The sequence below is a fragment of the Panthera pardus genome, unplaced genomic scaffold (assembly GCF_024362965.1).
Source record: "Panthera pardus isolate Hobbes unplaced genomic scaffold, ASM2436296v1 HiC_scaffold_10, whole genome shotgun sequence".
Lineage (NCBI taxonomy): Eukaryota > Metazoa > Chordata > Mammalia > Carnivora > Felidae > Panthera > Panthera pardus.
Window position 1 is genome coordinate 94188025 of NW_026526655.1, and position 17071 is coordinate 94205095.

At 34.0% G+C, this 17071-nt stretch overlaps 1 protein-coding gene across 12 annotated transcripts in view; it reads right to left on the reverse strand.

The window, feature by feature from the left end:
- The window catches only part of R3HDM1 (R3H domain containing 1), a 202263-nt gene that overhangs the window by 152323 nt on the left and 32869 nt on the right, over positions 1-17071 (reverse strand). The window contains exon 1 of one of the 12 annotated variants that reach the window (XM_019454673.2): positions 16973-16991. The exons of the other annotated variants lie outside the window; for them this stretch is intronic. The gene's annotated coding sequence lies outside the window, so the exon portion shown is untranslated. Of the gene's footprint in view, positions 1-16972; positions 16992-17071 lie in introns of those variants that run through there. 12 annotated transcript variants of the gene reach the window in all.

Consider the following 17071-nt stretch of genomic DNA (forward strand, 5'->3'; position numbering starts at 1 on the left):
ATTAATTCATTTCTTTTACTGAGGATTTATTCTTGAAAGTTTCCTTTGTTACCTGACCTTGTTGGCCTATTTTAAGCACATTTTTAAGACATTGTAAGAAACCTTTCTAAATCTGTTTCACTATTTATTTGTGTTGAACACTTACAGGATACAAAGCTGACTAATTAATGATAATAGTATCATTAATGGTAATTAATGGTGTAGTATCCAAAAGAAATATTGAAGGTTCTGTGTCTAATTAGCTAGTTGTAGTTTGTTCCTAAATGAAAGGTTCATTTTCTGTGTATGTTCTTTCCCTTCAGAACTTACTTAATGGTAATAAAACTATATAGTTTAGTGGTGCCTGGGTGGCGCAGTCATTTAAGCATCCTACTCTTGATCTCAGCTCAGGTCATGATCTCACAGTTTGTGAGTTTGAGCCCTGCGTCAGGCTCTGAGCAGATGGTGCAGAGCCTGCTTGGGATTCTTTCTCTCCTCTCCACCCCTCCTCCGCTTGTGTGTGCACTTTCTCTCTCTCTTTCAACATAAATAAACGTAAATTAAAAAAAAAAAAACTATATAGTTTAAAATATTTTTAATTGTGATTTTTCACTAATTCAGAATTACTTGAATTTATGTCCTAAAATTTTCCAAAGCTCAAAGACAAATAGAATCATGTGAAACATTATCATCCATGTTTACAAATGGATTTATCCCTATCTTTCTGACTAGTAGAAATACTCATTTTAATTTTTTAGCCACAGTTAAAGTGGGTTCTTTCATTATTCTGCATTTTAGTTTGTCCATCTGTTTCATAACAAGAGCCTTTATTACAGTTTTTAAGAAAAGCTGCCTTGAATCTATGTTTCTCATAAGTAACAAAGATTTCATCTGAGAAAAAATCATTTGTATCCTTTGATAAAAGCAGTAACCATTTATGTCAAAGTCAGGAACTTGGATATTTGTTTTGGAATACTCAGGCTAGTACTTGATTTTTGCTTCTTACACAAGTCTGGATACCAGAAAGTAAAGGGCATGGTAAAGGGCATTGTCTTTCATGACCTTGAACTACTTTGAAGCACCCTAGTCATTTCTTTTATAGAATGCCAATTTAGGTTTGCCTTGTTTTCTCAATAGAAATTAGATTAAGATTATGCATTTTTTTTTTTTTTTGCAAGAATACCTCTGTAGTGAAATTATACCCTTTTCAGTGCATCCTATCAGGGTACACATAATATTGCTATGTTTTATAACCAGTGATTTTTATTTTGAATACTTGATTAAGGTCATGTCTGTCATGTTTTTCCTATACAGTTACTATTTTCCCCTTTGTAATTAATAAGTATCCTATGGGGAGGCATTCTGACTTTGAAAACATCTTGTTTCTCATCATAATTTTGCTAATTTTAGCATCCATTGATACTTCTTACATGCAATAATTATTACAATGCTGTTTACCTAAGTGTGATTTTCATTTCCCTCTTCTAAGGCTTACTGGAATTCCATGGTAAGAAAGCACTGTCCCTTCTCCACCTTTACTTATATATTTATTTTTATGTATGAATATCTGAATATTATTTTATTCTGTGAGTTTTAATCCAATACCTGCATTTTAAAAATTACTTTCTGGTACCACATGATGTTCCAGGTTCATCTTTTATTTCCTGGGTCCCAGCCTCAGACAAAACCATTTCTCCAAGGATCCATGTTTTCCTTTTTCTGGAAATAGTATTTAGAGAAGGTCTGGGCACTCATTTGCTCACTGTGACTAGTGTCTCAGGGCTCTTTGTCCCTCTCAAGAGAGAGCTAGGACATACAGATTCATACATCTATGTTTACTTCTGTATTTCTGCATCTGTATATATATTAAATCATGGGTTCACACGGATACGTCCAACTCCAGTGAAAATCAGGGTTCATTCTAGACTATTCCTTGCACAATTTCTAAGTGCTTTATCCAACAGTCAGAAATCATACTTTTCATTATCTATGATATATTCACTTAGTTGTTCAAACTCAGTATACACAAAAGATAGTTTCAGAACTCCTAACCAATACCCCTGTAAGAAACACATTTACTAAACAGCACTTTGTTCTTTTTGTCTTTAGAGTACATAATCAAAGTACTCTTTTCCAAGTTACTTAGTTCCTTTCTTCCCTACTCATGTCAATGTACTTGTTTTATTCATTTCTAATACAGTGAGGTTCATTGCTAGGATTTGTATTCCATTCTGGAATACCTATTTCCCTACCTGCCCAAAAACACACACTGAGTTGATTTTTATTTATTTTTTGGAGTGCATCTGAAAAATTAACAGAGTCCTAAGAGTCAGAGTTATAAAAATCTTTCTACCTCATTCCCACCCATTCCCTATAGGAAACCAATTTCGTTAGTTTTTGATTTATCATTCTTGTATTTCTTTTTGCACAAATAAGCAGATACATGTATACACATCTCTCTCCTTACACAGAGAGTAGCACAGTTTACAGATACTTTTGTACTTTCTTTTTTTTCCCCACTTAATTGCAGCATAACAGTTCACAGATACTCCTCATTCTTTCTTACAGCTGCACAGTACTCTATTGTGTACCATAAATGATGCAGTCATTCTCCTGTATGGACATTTCAATATTTTGCAACTACAAACACTCCTAAAATGAGTAAATTTGTGCATATGGAGGAGTTATTTTCAGAGATTCCTACATGTGGGATTGTTGGTTTAAAAGTGTATATGTATTTATTAGGGATTGTCAGTCGCCTTCCAGGAGAAGCGCTATGCCAGTCTGCATTTCCGCCAGGAGTATATAATAAGGGTGCCCATTTCCCAACAGTCTTGCAAGAGAATGTGCTGTCATTCTTTTAAATTTTCATCAATCTGATCAATAAGAAATGTTATCTCAATGCTGTTTTCATTTGTATTTTTCTAATTTTAGTGAGATTAAACTTTTTTAAATTTATTTTTTTAATGTTTTTATTTATTTTTGAAGGAGAGAGAGAGACAGAGCATGAGCGGGGGAGGAGCAGAGAGAGAGACACACAGAATTTGAAGCAGGCTCCAGGCTCCGAGCCGTCAGCACAAAGCCCAATGCGGGGCTCAAACCCACAAACTGTGAGATCATGACCTGAGCTGAAACCAGACACTCAACCAACTGAGCCACCCAGGCGCCCCAAACTTTTTTTTTTTTAATTTAAGGATCAGATTTATATTGTTTGTAAGCTTTCAGGTCTTTTCCCCATTTTTCTATCATGTCTTTGATCCTTTGTCTCTCAACATATGCAGATATATATATATTTTTTCCTTTAATTATTAAGAGTTCTTTACTAGCCTTTTGCCTGTGGTATATGTTGACAGTATTTTCTCCTACTAGTTTTACAGCTGTTTTTCAAGTTTTCCCATAGTGGTTTTTGACATGCAAAATTTTCTTATTTTTATGAAGTCAAATTTTACTGCTTCTGGACTTTTGAGTCATAGCAAACAAGTCTTTCCATACACCATAGTTAAACAAGAAAATCTCATGTTTCTTCTAGTACTTGTATAATCTCTGTCTTGGTCTTTCTCTCTTTTGAAAAGTTATCAATTTGAATTTTATTATTATTTTGGTAACAGCTTTAATGATATATAAATCATATACCATACAGTTCATCCATTTAAAGTATCCAATTCATATGGTTTTCAGTATATTCAGAGTTGTACAACCACCACCATTACCAGCTTTATAACATTTTCATCACCTTAAAGACAAACACCGTACCTTTTAACAAGCACTCCCCTTTACCCCAAATTCTCTCAACCTCTGGCAACCACTCACTTACTCTCTGTTGCTCTAATTTGTCTGTTATGGACATTTCACATAAATAGACTAATAATACAATCTGTGGCCTTTTCTAACTGCCTTCTTTCACTTAGAATGTTTTCAAGATTCTTCCATGTGATACCATGTAAGTATCAACACTTTCTATTGCCATAACATTTCATTGTATGGAATAGATCACATTTTGTTTACCCATTTATCAACCGAGACATTTGTGTTGTTTCTACTTTTTGGATATTATGAATAATGCTATGTTCATCTGTATAAACACTTTTACATTGAATTTATTCTTGTGCAAAATGATTTATCTCTTTCCAAACAAACAGCTACCCAGGTATCCTAATACCACTTATTAAGAAGTCCTTTTCTACCCGAGTGATATGAAATGTCCCCTTTATTATTTCCACTTGTATCTTGGTTTGTTTCTGGGCTTCCTATTCGATTGCTCTGTTTTATTCATGTGGCAGTAGGACACTTTTTAATTATAGAAGTTTTATAATAGTACATGTTTTAATGACTGATAGGGGAAGTCCCTCCTGGCAGTTTTTTTTTTTTCCTCCTTTTTTCAGTCTCTTCCTGGCTATTCTTTGTTTTTCCATATAACTGAGTAGCAATTGTCTATCTTCATTTTAAAATAATTTCTTAGTACTTTCCCTGGGGCTGCATTAAATTTAGAAACTAAGTAAGAAGAATTGACATTTTTATAATGTAGAGTTGTCCTATTCAAGTCTACCACTGTAACCTTCAAAAATGTTAGGAAATTATTCTCATATAGGTTTTGCACAATTTTTAAAAAGTTTATTCCTAAGTATGTAATCTTTGTTGTTATTGAAAAAGAACATTAATTGGTTATTGTTTGTGTATATGAGGCCAAGTTAATTTTATATACTGCTATCTTACTGAATTGTTTACTGTTTTAGTTTTACCTGTGATCCCTGAGGGTTTTCTAGCTATTACTACCATTTAAAATGCAAATAGAATTTTGCTTCTTTACCCATTCTCATGCCTCTGATAAATTTCTTAACTAATTATATTTGTTAATATTTCCATCACAATGCTGAATATTAGTGGAGATAGTAGGCACTCACCTTGTTTTCATATATTGTGGAAATACCACTAGTATTTCGCATTAGATAAACTTTCTGGCTTTAGGACTAAGGATTTTTTTATTATTTAGAAAAGGGTCCTGTAATTTGTATTTCCTTGAGTGGGTATGTTTGTTTTATTTTTATCATGAATAGGTGTATTTTTTAAAACAATTTTTGCTTATTTTAATTTTTTTAGAATCTTTAGCAGGCTCCATGCTCAGCACTGAGCCCGACATGGGGCTCAATCCCATGACCCTGGGATCATAAACTGAGCTAAAACCAAGAGTCAGAGGCTTAACCAACTGAGCCACCCAAGCACTCTGTGAACTTTTTTTGGGAAGCTTTTTCAGTATCAATGGAGATACATGATTTTTCTCCTCAAATTATTAAAATGGAGTATCATATTGATAGATCCTAATACTGAACCATCTCTGCATTCCTGAAATAAATCTCATAGGATCATGACATATTACCTAATAATAACAACGATATTATTTAGTACTTTTGTTTCAATATTCCTAAGGGGTATTGATTTGTAGTACTTTTCTTTTTATTTTTTACTGTTCTCATCAGGTTAAGAACCAATCCATTTGCTCCATAAAAGGAATTAGGAAGTTATCTATAATTTTCAGTGCTCCGGAACAATTTATATAGCAGTATATAAAGGTTTGAAGGTTCAGTAGAATTTCTCTATGAAACTTGGCTGATGCTTTTTCGGGATAATTTCTTAATAACATTCTTTATTTCTTCTGTGGAAACTAGTCTGTTTAAAATTTCTCACTTAATTTTGGTAATTTGTATTTCCCCAGAATATTATTCATTTAGGCTTTCAAATTAATTGATATGAGGTTTAAGTAGTCTCTTATGAATTTCAAAATTAAAAAAAATTGTTTTCAATGGTTATTTTCATCCTTATTTTGCAAATTTTTGCTTTATTCTTCTACACAATCAAGTTAGCTAGTAATGTCTATTTTAGCAATTAAAAAATTCACAATATAGATTAATTAGGTCCACTGTTTCTCTATTCTCTACCTCATTAATTTCTTTTATCTTTGTCATTTCCTTCCTGTGCTCTCTTCAGGTTTACTCTATTGTTTTTTCAGATTCTGTTTTGAGGTGGAAAGTGAATTTACTTACTCCTATTTTTACAGATGAATCTGTCTACTGCTATGAATTTTCATCTGAACACTATTTTATTAGGATTATTTACAGATACCTATTTTAATGATGCTCTCTCTGTCAATATTGCAAATTCCAGATATTTCAGCCAACTGTTTTTTTTTTTTGTTCTGGGGGGAGAAGTTATCATGAATCCTGAAGTTTTGTGGTTCTCTGTTCTTGCTGGATTCTGAACTTCCTACTTGTGCTTCTACCATTTCTTCACCACCCAACTGCCAAAGAAGACATATCCCTTCCTTTTGTGCCTTTTTCCTCCACTGAAGCTAGACATTTTGAAAGCGGCCACTCCAAATTGTATGTATTTTTAAATCCTTCTCTACTCCGATGTGAATCCTTTTTTTTTCTTTTAGAATTTTTAGAGTGCACTTAGCCTTCTTTCTGGCTGACTGTTTAGATCAAGTTAGTTCCTCTCTCCATTTTGCCCCTCATCCTTTTTTTTTGGCCTTTGCTTGCCACAAAAGTTGTGTAGCAGGCAGAAAAGGAGTGAGTAGGAGAGTTCATATGCTTGATTTGGTATTTTTTCTTTTTACTTAAAGTTATTTTGAGGCTTAAATCTCTCAATTTATGCTATGTCTTCAAGTTTTGTATATTTTTCTCCTTATATTTTTTCCAAGGAAAATTGGGAGACAGTAGTTAGATGGCCACCAATGTCTTCAGGGGAAGCCCTCCTGACCTTTATTTTTTCTAAAAACTTCACTGAGACAGAATTCACATACCATATTATTTGCCCATTTAAAGTGTACATTTCAATAATTTTTAGTATATTCACAGAATTGTGTAGCTACCACCACAATTTTAGAACATTTTCATCACTTCATAAAGAAATCCTGTACAGTTTAACTATTATCTCCTAATCCATGCAACCCCCACCCAGACTAAATAATCACTAATCTACTGTCCATAGATTTCCCTATTCTGCACATTTCATATGAATTGTTATTTGTAGTTGATAGACATTTTGGTTGTTTCCATCTTTTGGCTATCACGAACATGCTGCTAATGAACATTCACGTACAAGTTTTTTTGCGTAGACACACGTTTTCATTTCTATCGGCTATATACCTAGGAGTCTAATTGTTGGGTCAAATGGCAACTCTACTATCCCAAATGGCTATACAGTTTTACATTCCCACTAGCAGCGTAGGAGGGTCCCAATTTGTTTCTGTCCTAGCCAACATTTATCATCTGTCTTTTTGATTAGAGCCATCTCAGTGGGTATAAAGCACTATCTCACTGTGCTTTTAATGTGAATTTCCCTTGATGGCTAATGACGTCGGGTACTTTGCCATGTGTTTATTGGCCACAGGTATATCCCCTTTGGAAAAATGTCTATTCAGATCATTTGCCCATTTAAAAATCAGGTTATGTGTCTAATACTGAGTTGTAAGAACTCTTTATATGCATTTTCCATATACAAGTCCCTTATTAGGTAAATATTTTCAAATATTTTATCCTTTTCTATGGGTTTTCTTTTCACTTTCTTAATGGTGTCCTATAAAATACAAAACTTTCTGACAAAATCCAATTTATCTGTATTTGACACATTTGAAAAACAATTACCAACATTTTATACTCCTCATTAACTAAAAATATATATTAATTCTAGCAATTCTGGTAGTATGGACATGTGTTAAAGAACAATGTATGGTCATCTTTGGGCTCAAGAGAAATAAGTCAAAGAAGGCTAATAAGGTTATATTGACTTTTCTGAGGGGTAGAAAGGCAGTTTTTGATAAACTCATTGCGTAAACGAGTCTTCCAGAAGTAAATTTGGCCCCAAAAGACACACACATCAAAAACAGTTTTGAAAATGAGACAGCAAAGCCTAATCAAAGACCAAAGGACCTAGGATAATGAAAATGTACATCTGATGTCATGCAAGAGCAACAAGCCTTCTGGTAATACTGGTGAAAAGCTTTATTGTAGATCTCAACAGCAATGTCTGAGAATTACTTAATTTTTTTTTCTCATTTTCTCATGCTCATTTCTGCAACTTTGGGAGAGCCAGACAGCTGTAAGGGGAAAATGATTCTTGCCCTAGGTGTGGGATATACACTATAATCAATAAAAGTTTTATTCTGCAAAGAAGTTTTCTGTCCATTTGGGTATATGAACCAGTTTTCCTAGTGTTTATCATCCCCTTCCTAACTAACAAAATTAAGTTAAACAAAATAAATTTCCCAGAGGCTGGTTAAAATGCAGCCATCTAATCACTTAACCACAAACAAATAAAAGATCATTTTTTTTTGCCAAGCATATGGGCCCTAGTACTATTTGCTTATGTATTCCTAAATTATAGAGACACTGAAGAAAATGCTTTACGACTGGACACCACGTTCACCATTCAGATCACTTAACTTGTATATCAAATAACAAAGAATTAATCCAGAGATCAATTGGTGGAGCACAAACTTAAGTGGCAGAGAATAAGGATAATTTAGTTGCTTACATTTTAAAATGACTCATCTCAAATACCCTACTAAATGAAACAGCTATTGATAATCAATAGATTCAAATTTATTAGCTGAAGAACAGATTCTTTTAATTCTTGGACAAAAACAAGAAAAGGACCATGAATTAAGGCTTAAAAAGGGTTTACTATGTAACAGGTAGGTTCTAAGCATTCCCTTTGAGGCAAGTAATAGAAGTATCCTTATTTTAGAGTTGAGAAAAGTTTAGGTAAGTAGGTTTAGGTTTGCCCAAGGACACACAACTAGTGAGTGGTAAAGCAAGGATTTTAAATGAGTAGTCTGGCTGTAGAGTCTATGTGCTTAATCACTTTGATAGATCACCTATTTCTCTGTGATAGTGTAATTTTTAAATAGTCTTCTACATTCATAATTGGTTTAACTGGCAAACATTACCATCTATTCTTATTTCTTTCTTGTCGAACAGAGTAGGTCAAGTCTGGTTCATATACTCTAGAATATAAAGCCAGTAAAAATTCAAACAAACAAACAAACAAACAAAACCCCACAACACAGCATCCATGGTAAAATCTGCAGAACTTGGTAAGTGACTGGATTGGGGGAGACAGAGAAAATAAATGTGATGCTCAAGTTTCTGGCTTAAGCAACTGGTTTTATAAAGTTGAGGTTTGTTATGATCATGATTTGCTGTCCCTTTGCACATTCTTTGGCTTTCATGACAGGGAAATCCCAGAACTGAACTGTCAGACCTCTTACCTACCTGAGCTGGTTCCCTATGTGGAAACTGTTCTCCTAGCAACAAGGAGGTAGGTAACTCCTTATTCCCTCATCTCTTTCTTCTAACAGGTCACCAATATTCCCTTTGAATAGGGGGCTCTTTTAAACAGTGAAAATATAAATTTAAAAAGAGAGTGAAAAAAAAAAAAAAAGAGAGACAAAAAAACGATACCCAGAAATAAACTCTGAATTGAGACCAGTAGATGATTCTTAGGCATGGTTTAGCCTTTCAGTGAGAAGGAGCTGTTATGAATACCTTATCAATTTAGACATTTAATTAAAAAAAAAAAGAATTTATTTTTTTAAAGGGAAGATATAATAGCTGCATCCTGATATACTCAGGGACACTGCTCTGCTGGTGTCATCAGGTTTACCATTCTTGGCAGTACTTCAGGCGACAGTGAGCCCCTAACCCCCTGCCTGCAGTAATAGAAAGATTACATTGTACGGGTCACAAGAAAAGCTTGTGTATGTGCATGCGTACACACAATATAATTATCTATCTCTGGGAATAAATCAAGCCACTGTAAATATGACTCCGGAGTTTAACAGCACCCAAAGTCTATGAGTGAGTATACTGGGCCATAGCTGGACCAAGTCTGTAAAGAGAAGCAGGACTGCTAAACTATAGCAGGGATTACCAGACAATGGGCTGCAGATCACTGAGACACTGCTGAGTTACAGCAAGATCTATATCCCAAGCATGTCACTACTGACTTTTCTGAAATTAAAAATAGATTCTTTTATACTTGCAAAAGTTGAGAACATCATCTTAAAAGTAAGTACTAGAGCCAGGAGTGCTAATACCAACAAGGGAGAAACCATTTTGCTCAGGCTTACATATTTGATTGTTTCCTTCCCTACAACAGGTATATTCCTATGAGACCATCCAACCAACCACCCTGCTTACCAAACAACCTTCTAATTAGAATTTGGCTAGGTCATGCAGGTTATCCTGGAGAGAATGTGTGGGTAATGCTGACTGAAGCAGAACTCAACTTTAATCAATTAATAATCTGACACCTGGATTTATTCATTCTCTGTAAACTTTATTAACATATATGACCTGAGTACTTGCTTTACTTTATGTGAGTAAAGCAAAAGCAAAAACAAATTTATGAGTTTCCAAAGTTGAGGTCCCAACACTAGCATTGGCATCTTGTGAGGTCTGGGGAGTACCACTCATACTCCTGACTTCTGCTCTTTCTATAGAGGCAACAGGCAAAATATTATCAAGAGCTTTACACATATCCTAGGACAGTATTCAAAAACAACTGCCCAGTTTACAAAAACAGAAAAAAGAAATCTAGTATTCTACTTCCTTAAATAGTGTTTCCAGCTTAGGGAGAGTGGATGTTGAAGAGAACCTTTCAGATAAAATGAAACTCAAGAGTGATACCTGAATCATAAATTATTTAAGAAAGTGTTCAATTTCACTATTTGTATATTTGCAATTAAATTTCATGGGCCAAGAAACTAATTTATTCTTATTGTTGAACCTACAAAGAATCTTCAGTTAGTCCTGTGCGATAGTTTGTGATAACATAAGTTAAATACTATTAAAGGATATTTTTAACTTTGCAAAAAAAACAAACAAAAAAATGGATATACCCATGAAAAATAAGCAAGGAAATAAATAGGTATTTCACAGCAAAGAAATTAAAGGTTTTTGATTAAAGAAAACCAGTTTCAGAAAATAGCAGCACTTTCACTGGCAAGGACAGAAAAGAACTCTGCCAAGTGCAGGGAGGGCCCAGAAAAATGGGGACTTTCATACACTGTTGGTGGGAGTGAAAAATGGTCCAAAAGCTTTGGAGGTTAAATTCAGCAGTATATATCAAAAACCGTAACTGAACATATCGTTTGATCCAGGAAGACTACTTAGAGGAATTTTATCCTAAAGAAAAAACTACAACATATATCATAGTAAAATTTAAAAAAGTGAAAAACTGTACACACTGCAGGACTGGCCGGGCAAATGTAAATACATTCAATAAGCTGGAGAAATTCCTTTATTGGCAGCCTTGATGACGGTGATACATATAGGTGTAAAAAAAAACCAGACCAAAAAACAGCATGTACAAAATAATCTGATTCTTTGTTAAAATAAAACAAGGAATTAGTTATTAATTTAGTGATAACCACTTGGCCAAGAAATGCAAAAAATACATTTTCTAAAGCCGGGAAGGATACATACCAAATGTTAACAATGGTTTTCTCTGGATAATAATAGTTTTTAGTGGCTAGTTTTCATTCTTTTTATTTGTATTTCCCTACTGGTCTTCTAAAATGTATATTAGATATTTGTTTATAAAAATATTAATAAAAACCTATATGCTATTATCTATACTTGTGGGAAATGTGACTCTTTCAGACTCACCTTATTGTCCTCTCAAAAATACGTTGCACATAGTAAGCAACTGTCCACAACTACCTTACTGCTGAGGTAGAGATACAAAATATAAACGGAAACACACAATAAAGAGCCAAATGGTAAGCATTAACAATTATTTTAAGGCTAGTACTACGTAGCTAGCTTATTTTAATGATTGGTCTTTGTTCTCTGTACCAGAGTTATAAAAGTATTCCACTTGGCTATGGGTACTTTCTCCACCCAGCCTCAGTTTATTTTAAAGATAGTTATGGCTAATATTTATTGAGTGCTGAAAAAGTAACTGTTATGATTTTATATCAATTACCTTGCCCCCAATTTAAGATAGCTAACAAAGTGCCAAAGAGTGTACCATAAAATCACTCTCATGGAAAGGAAGACATATGTTAACTATCAAAACAGCTAATACAGATACCTCATTGAGGATTGAGTCTGAGTGTTAAAGCAGTAGGGGCAAAAGGAGAACAAGACAGACATGTAGTTCTCATTCTCCGAAAATGAGAAAATGTGCCAAATCCTTCAGAACAGACCGAATTTTTCTTTCTTTAAATTAAAAGGCAATTCGAATACTTCCTTTGGCAGAGCACAAAGAAAAATTAGATTATATGACCCCTACACAACGATGACACATTCATGAATTATTCTCCTTGCTAAGGATTCAGGGTAGCCAAGTATCGCCCTGTAGACTACTTGCTGTTGTAAGGGATAAATGAAGGAATCAGGTTGTTTATCAGCCAAAACAGCCAAAACACTTGAATACAAGATATTTCTACCAATCACTGCCATAAGAGAATGACAGAGAAGATGACCATATAATTTTCTGTCCAAACTAGAAAGAGTGAAAGGGGGCATATTATTTTTTTAATAAGGCAATAGGTGTAAACTGGTACATATGGTCACCCTAGTTACCAACCTAACAGCAAGCGGTAAGGGAAGAGATAAAAGGAAGAGCTCATTTCCACAAGAAATTAAATAAAATGAATAGTGAACACTTACTGCAGTTGAAATAGGAAGTTTACTTTTCTTAAGCTGAATTTGCCTCAGCCATACAAGGTTAGTTTATTAAACATTCTTGGCTTTGAAAAGATAGATGCTAAAATATAGCACTAAGGTTGAGACAAAAAGGTGAAAACACCTAGCCACTTAGAATCTCAACTGTTCAACTGTTCAGGTCATCTTCAGGAACCTGAAGGTGTAAATAAACCTTAAATGGAAAGTTTTATGAAACTAAGGAGATGAACTTTTTCAAAAGTCTAGATATTCTAAGTGATCTCCCAATTTTCAACAAATTGTATAAAAACTGGTAAATGTGAGGTCAATCTCCAGCAAAATTATAAACTGAATTATTAGAAGAAAATCAACTAAAAAAAAAAACAGAAGAAGAAAATACCACACGATCTCTAATTACTAAGAACTGGCAAGGACAGAGTAAATCATATAATAATAACCACGTTTTTTGCTAGAATACTATAGTAGACTATATGCTTTAGGATTTCAAATAAGTTAATGACCAAATATGCTATGGACGCTTTGGGGATGATGGTCAAAGATAGCTAGAAAGATCAAATATAAAAGCTAATATTCACTTTTGGACTAATTGTTTAAAGTCCACAAACCTTAAAAATCTGTTATTTCAGACTCTCCCAAACCCTGGATGCCTTATTTCCACAAACAGCCACTAGGCATCCTCTGTGAAGATAAAGAAATAAAACTGATAAAAGACGAATTTCATTATAAACATTTTACCATATGATGTCTGATGGCCCATTCCTCTTTAAAATGAAATATCCTCAATTTCTTTAATCATTTTCTCTGATATGGTTTCTAGACTTTTGGTCTAGCCATCCTGGTGACCATTCTTCTAAACTAACTTTGTCAATTTTTCTTTTAGAACTTGGTTACCTTTAACTGAATAGATGTGTCCACAATGGTTGTCAATACTAGAAAGATATCTGCACTAAACAAAAGCAATGGCTACAAGTGGATTAATTTATCAATTATCACTTTACTGTTTTATACAAAGTTGACAGTTTTTTCTCATGAACTGAATCTAATCATCTTACCACTTAAGCAACTGATTTTTTCTTCCTTTTTTTTTTTTTTAAAAGTTTATTTACTTATTTTTGACAGAGACAGAGACAGCATGAGTAGGGGAAGGGCAGTGAGGGAGAGAGAATCCCAAGCAGGCTCCTGTTGTCAGTGCTGAGCCCAACGCAGGGCTCGAATTCATGAAACCGTGAGATCACGACCTGAGCTGAAACCAAGAGTTGGATGCTTAACGGACTGAGCCACCCAGGCACCCTAAACAACTTTAAAGCAAACTTTATCTAGAGGCAGAAGTAGAACCAAAAGAATCAAGGATTTGGCTTACAAAAGAGAAAAATTTCTTACATCTAGAGTTGTCCTGTAGTGGAACAGGTCATTTCACAGTGTATAAAGTACGGAGATTCCTGATATCAGAAGCATTCTTCAATAATCTGGTGGGGGGTGATCACCTGAGGAGATCACTTGTGTATTAGTCAGGCTATGCTGTAACAATTAACACCTATAACTCACAGGATTAACAAAAACTTCTGTTTCACTTGCAGTACCCATTTCATACCAGTTAGGTGACTCTCTACAACAGATGTTAGGGCCCGCTGCCCATTTTGTATGTCCTTTGACCCAAAGTGGCTTCTTCATTTTTCAAGATTTATGAAAACTACATAAAACAACCAAAAAGAATGTGTGACAGCAACGGTATGTAGCCTGCAAATCCTAAAATACACACTATCTGCCCTCCATGTAGTGACTCAAGAGATTCACGCTATTTCCACCTTGTGCCTTGCTTCCTTCCCCAAGTGTCTTGGCCATCTCAACACCTACCCTCCGTGACAGTCTCTTCTGCCCACCCTCCTAAATGATTCATGTGGCACCACTTAACTACAACGGGGCTGGGAAGTGTTCTGTTCCTGACATCCAAGGAAGTAGAATAATACTGGTATGGGAAAGCACCACACATCTCCACCACAACTCACTTATTTTATTCTAACTCAAAGATTCCATGGTTCTAAATATTTCAACTATAATTTTCATTTCTAGTATAAATCTTAATGAAATGGTTTTAAAATTGATTTAGAAAGAAATGTATCATATCACAGCTGGTGGTAAAGTAAAAATGCTTTCTGTGTGAGTTAGAACTAAGACAAAGAAACCTAAATAACTTCTGCAGCATGTCTGGATTAAATTCTTTAGTTTACACAGCCTTCAATTTTTAGTATGCCCACAATGTTACTAATGATTCACAAAAACTTGAAATTTTAAACATTAAATTATTTGGAGCAGAAGAATTGATAGGTCTTGCAGAAAAATATGTACATGTACTGACTTTGTAAATAAAAATAAAGTAAGTCCTATGCCATCACTGCAGGGAAAACTTGGTAATTTGGTCATTTCAAAATCTCAACACTTTCCACTGAATTGATTTAATAAGTTATGGAACAGCTGCAAGCTGAATTACACATGATGATAGCAAAATATTTTATAGATTGTTCAGCCATATCTACTGGGCATACTAAACGATGTAAATTGCAGTATCTTTTTTTTTCCTTTCATTTAGCAAGTGAGTATTTCATTACTTGGTATGAAGACTCATTTACACAAACATATCAAGCTTTAAAAACTTAGCTCATAGTTCAAAATAAGTTTTAAAAAAATCCAGATAAGTCAGCATACCTGCATAATAGCAAACTATATAAATACATTGAAAAAATTTTAAAGCTTACACTAAAGATCAAATGACAGGAAAAGAAAGAAAATTAATTATATCAGAATATGTTACCACATTAGGAAGACTGGAAAAATAATTCTAACAGTCTATATCTCACAAGGAAATTAAAACTAAGACTGCCTTTTTATAAGATATTAATAATCAATTATCAATATACATAATGAGGAATAAGGTAGAGAAATTAAATAAGACGAACTAAAACATATAAACTTCTAAACAAAGCTCACTAACATTATTATGAGAAAGCTAAAATCTTGAAATAAATTTTAGTTCCACATTTCAGAAAGATAAAATGCTGTCAGGAATACTTCAAACATTCATTGGGACAGATCTTGCAACCAACTAGTGATAAGAGACAATCAACTACTAAACAACTGTCTAAAATATTAAATTACAGATAGTAAACAGGCAGATTGTAGTTTTCAAAGGTAGGGAAATGCAAAGGTCAAAAGGACTCAGCACTACTTAAGTATCTAAGTCAAAATCTTATGGAAAAAAATACAGAAATCAAAGAATTCAGAAGAAATACAAGAGGAACCCGGTGATTTTTCTAACATTTCAAAACATTTCAAGGAATAAAATATCAAATATATTAAGGAATGAAAAAAAGAATGACAAGTAACATATTTTGTGAAATCTTGAACACCAGTGATAAAGGGATCTTAGTTTTAAGATTACATTAGGCAAACACTTTGAAAATGGAAGATTAAAATGTAGTGATCTCTTAAGTTTTGTTTAGCTGTATTTTGACTTTCAGAGAAATAAATCTGTAAAGAAAAGCTCTGCTAAAGATGTCAATTAAGAAGGTCATAGTACATAAAAAGAATTCAAAATATTTTTAAAAATGTGACTATCATTTTAAAGGTTTTTAAAATACATTTAGCCACCTTAAAAATAGAAAATACTGACCAAATCATGGACTCTGGTTTGATAATCCTAATGCCCAGTGTGATGGTATTAGGAGGTAGGGTCTTTGGGAAGAGCTTAGGTCATGAAGTCATAATTCATGGAGGTTTCATGAATGGGATTAGTGCTATTATAAAAGAAACCCCACAGAACTCTCTTTTTGTTGAGCTGGTATGCTTTGGATTTCCAAAGCTTAAAATTAAAGAAGCAGAAGACTAATCAGAGATAAAGAGTTCAAAGACCCTTGGTATTGTTTGGGAAGTAAAATTAGACAAAATGATATATTTATGTTAAATATGCACAGTTGCGTGTCTGGGTAGTTTAGTCAGTTAAGTGACCAAATCTTGATTTCAGCTCAGTTCATGATCTCACAGTCATGTGATCTCATGATCATGGGATCAAGCCCCAGGTTGGGCTCCATGCTGGGCATGGAGTCTACTGGGAGTTCTCTTACTCCCACTTCCTTTGCCCCTACCCTGCTCACACAGTCTCGCTTAAAAAAGTAAATATGCATATTAAAAAAGGGTAACTACTAAAATAAATAAATAAGTTCCAAATTAATAAAGCAAAAGTAAAATAAAAGGCACCCCCCCCCCCCAACCAAAAAAAAATCCAGAAGTAAACCAACAAAAAATACTACCTTAGGGTAACTATGTTGCTCATTGACATTGCAGAACAAGTGGGACAAAGACACTTTTCTTAGACTCCGAGTTCTGGGTCTTTGAGCTAGAGCCAAGTT